The sequence below is a fragment of the Lactuca sativa genome, chromosome 1 (assembly GCF_002870075.4).
Source record: "Lactuca sativa cultivar Salinas chromosome 1, Lsat_Salinas_v11, whole genome shotgun sequence".
Lineage (NCBI taxonomy): Eukaryota > Viridiplantae > Streptophyta > Magnoliopsida > Asterales > Asteraceae > Lactuca > Lactuca sativa.
The window spans coordinates 215,759,124-215,763,733 of record NC_056623.2 but is presented as its reverse complement, the minus strand read 5'-3'; positions in this window follow the sequence as shown (position 1 = coordinate 215,763,733).

Genomic DNA, 4,610 nt, shown 5'->3' with positions numbered 1-4,610 from the left:
TGATTGAGAGGAGGTGCAGAGCCAGATAATGAATGTGTGATGTTTGAAAAGGATGAGTGTCTCCACAGAAATTGGCCGTTGGTCGGAGACCTTGGGGTGAACAGAAATTCTTTGAGGTCAAAATGGTGAATTCGAGATGGTTGGCTCGTAGGATGAGTTCGACGGTTGAGAAATTTTGGTTCAATGATAGTGATGTTAGTCAGCTTGGGAAGGGAAGAAGTTGATTAGACAACCAATTTCAGGTTGTGGAACAGGAAGATCAGTGGATGACACGAGATGTCGTGAGGTTCTATGGTGGTGTATCGAGGTATCCGAATTTAATGCATTGGATTTCGGATGATTTTGAGTCTGGAGTGGAGATGGCAGGTGGTAGGGCAAACATCTATGATTCCAGTGGGAGTCCTTTCGGTTAATGTCAGAAAGTAAGATTGTCCAAGATTATGGATTGCAGCAGAGAAGGGTGTTTTATTATGGCGATTGCCGCCAGATATAGTGATGTATAATTTGGGTAAGTGCATGCACTCATATATGTTTGGTCCTCGGAGTGTGTGAGTTAGTTAGAGGTTGTTGTGATGCTACGGAAAGTCGTAGTACTCACTAGTCAGAGGTTGTTGTGATGCTACGGGAAGCCGTAGTACTCACTAGTCAGAGGTTGTTGTGATGTTACGGGAAGCCGTAGTACTCACTAGTCAGAGGTTGTTGTGATGCTACGGGAAGCCGTAGTACTCACTAGTCAAAGGCTGTTGTGATGCTACAGAAAGCCGTAGTACTCACTAGTTAGAGGTTGTTGTGATGCTACGGGAAGTCGTAGTACTCACTAGTCAGAGGTTGTTGTGATGCTACGGGAAGCCGTAGTACTCACTGGTTAGAGGTTGTGGTGATGCTACAGGAATCCGTAGTACTCACCAGTTAGTTAGAGGTTGTGGTGATACTGTGGGAAGTCGTAGTACTCACCAATTAGAGAGAGGTTGATGTGGTGCTACGGGAAGACGTAGTACACACTAGTTAGCGAGAAGTTGTTATGATAAAGTACTCTTTGATCTGAGCATGGCGCAGAAGAGTTTTAGGCATGGGGTGGCCTTGATTGGTGAGTTTTTGGGAACCTGGTGGTCGGACCAGGTGCGAGATTGAGGTCTCCTCAATGATAGGGGATCATTATGTTCTGAGTAAGGTGGTCAATGCAATTCGAAAGAATGGGTTAGGTGAGGTACGCATAGGGTGCGGGAAATGAGTTTTGAGTTGAGTGCTTCGTTGGGATGAGTGGTTCCAACTCTGGGTCGGACCAAACTCCCGAGTTTGAGTTTGGGTCTGGTGGTGCTTTGGATAGGCAAGATGAGCTTCTGGATTCTTAGGAGGGTTCCATGTTGAGGAGTGTTGTTTGTCATCTAATGTCTTTGACCTGTGTGGGTCAGTACTCGGGTACGGTAGGTACTGCAAGTTACATGGAACTATGAGTAACAGATGACAAAGGTCGGGGTTGAGTCGATCTTCTGTTGGGAAGGTAGCATTCGCTTAGGGGTAAGCGCACTTCATTACTCGTGTGTCACATTGTACCGATGTGGTTATAGTAAGAAGGAAATCATGGATACGGTTGGGATAATGCGACGGATGACCTTGGAGGTTCAACTATTGGGTCGAGATCAGACCTGGTACTCAGTGTTAAAAAGGGATACGAGGAATGAAGCTGAGGCTTATGATTTTTAGATGTCTGGGGAGACTTCAGAGCGAGCATGATTATTCTTTTAAGTTTGAGGGCAGAGAGTTGATAATTCTTTGTTCGGTTGGGTTCCGTTAGCAGTTCAGTGCATGAGCCCTGCTAGGACGTGAGCCCTTCTGTTTCTTGGGTCGTGATTTGGATGATTGCTATGTTTGCTATGAGGGATCGGTAGCCGATTGTTGGATTATGTCTAGAGAGAATATGAAGGGTTGGTTTCCCTCCGAGATTGGGAATCCCTGTTGGGATCCATGTGTCCATAGAGGATGGAAGTTGTGTGACATGAGATCCTATTGTTGGTGCCATTTGGTTATTGGATTCCATCTGTATGTGGAGGAGCGATTTCGAGGGCGAAATCTAATTTAAGTGGGGGAGAATTATAACATCCGGATTTCTAGGTATTATGTTTGATCATTTATTCTTTTGAGTAAAAGGGAGGGACTCGACGAGTTGAGACGTAGACTCGTCGAGTAGAATCGCGCGTGCTGACTGGATTAATGAACGGACTCGACGAGTCCGCGCTGTGGATTGAAACCCTAATTCTCGGGGTCTGTGCCTTATTTAAAGGCCTTTATGGCCTCCATTTGCGGCCACTTCACCCCTGAGAAACCCTAGAGAGCAGAAAGATCGTTTCTGCTGCATGAGGAAGGTTAATTCACCATTTCTTGTGTGTTTTAGCAAGAAGGAAGGAGGTAGAACAAGCTAAGCGGTTTGAGGAGCTTGGATCCACTTCTATTTGATCAGGGGAAGCTGTTGGAGGTAACAATCTGTGCCATTCTCGTGTTTATAATGATTCTAGTGAAATCTAGGGTTTTCTTTATGCCTCTTTTAGTTGAATCTAGAGTATGTGAGGTTCCAACGCGAAATGGTTCATAGATCTGGACCTTAAGAGGTCCAGAGAGTCCTTACCACTCAGCTTTATTCCATATCGTTTGAGTTATGAGCCTAGGAGGCCATTTTAGAGGTTATTTCACCAAAAGAAGCTTTGGATGTGTTGCATGTGTACCAAGATTTGACCTTTACATGATTATCATGCTTGGGAAGGTCAGTTCTATAGATTAGAGAAGCAGATCTGACCTTAGAAGGTCATTTGAGTATAATCATGGAAGCAACTCGCCGAGTTCATAAATGGACTTGACGAGTTGAGTTGGGGTTGCCCCGCGATTCGTGCCAGGAGGAACCCGTCGAGTGAGGGATGACTCGACGTGCCATGAGAGGCTAGAAGATGACCCTCATGGACTTGCCGAGTCACCCATGTGCACTCAACGAGTCAGGTCAAAGTTTGACCGTTGACTTTCGTTGACCTTAGGGTTCTGGTCAAGACTGATTCAAGAGAGTTCAGGGAGGGGTAGAATGGCCTTCTACCCAATTTCTAGAGACGAGGACAAGAGGAAGTATTAATTAGAGATGTTTGACTTATGTGTTAGGCGGAGGCTCGATCGAGGTTATCAAGCTAGAAGGTTTACTAGACATCATGAGAGGTGAGTCTTCTCACTATACTGTACCTGGAAGGGTACCTATGTGAGTGAATGGAAGGTCGTGTATGGTATGAGATGTATATGGTATATGCGGTTATGTGATATGTATGTGATATGTATGATAAGGACCGGAAGGTCAAGATGATATGGACCGAAAGGTCCAGAGGACATGGACCATAAGGTCAGAAGGTTATAGACCGGAAGGTCGATATGGGTCGGACCGGAAGGTCTACTGGGATTCGGGACGGAAGTCCCCTGAGACACTTGGATCGGAAGATCCCACAGAGTTATGTCCTGGAAAGGCGTATGTGTTGTATGTGGTATTTTGGGGAACTCACTAAGCATTTATGCTTACAGTGCTATGTGTTATGTGTTTCAGGTGCTAGCGATGATTGCGGGAATGCGCTGGCATGATCCGTACACACTCATAGAGATCATGTTTTGAGATTCTGGGTTTTGTTTGTTATGATGACATTGGATACAGTTTGTTGGATATTGTTTTGATGATTGAAAACATGATTTAAAAATGAAAAATTGTTTTTGAAAATTTACGTCGTTACAGGTTAGTTTAAAAAAAAGTTGAAAATAAATGTCAAAATATTTATGAACTTTGAATTTATTAGAAAACATGAAAAATAATAAATTATTATAATCGAATTTTTTTTTTATCTTTTAAATTTAAACAAATAAAAAAACTAATGAGCTTTAATTTTGAGAATTTGAAATTAAAAGTTAAGTTCATTAATAAAATTAATATAGATTTATTACTATATTTATTACAATTGTTATATTAAAATATTATATGAAATTTAGTAAAACAAAAAAACTTATGAAATTACACGTAGAAAAAAAATTAATTCAAAAGAACCACAAAATGATATTTGACAAATTGAATGAGAATTTGAGAAGTAGCAAAAAAAAACTTTATTTATTAGAGATGATGTATTGTAGATAATAACCTTCCATTTGTAAATTTGTAATAGTAATTCGTAAATTAATTTTATTAGTATAGATTAATGAAGACAAATTACATATATGGTGTGTGTGGTTTAACAAAAGTCACCAACTCAATTATTAATATTTTTTTTACGAAAATGGTCTTTGTAGTTTTCAAAACTTGCATGAAAAATCATTTTTGTTCACACCGTTACTTTTTTCTTTTTAGGTATAAGACTGAGTTTGTACCAATGGGTAAACCATATGGACCATTTATGTAATTTTGTCTATATTTTACTTTTACCGGTTTGTAGTCTTTTCTCTTGTTTAATTGTAGCATCCCAAACTTCAGAAATATGATCTAAGGGCTTAAAGTGTAAATTGAGGAAGCTACTCGACGAGTAGGTGCGATTACTCGTCGAGTCGGAGCGGGTTCTGGTCGCGAGCTAAGTAACCAAATCGCCGAGTTGGTGGCTGGACTC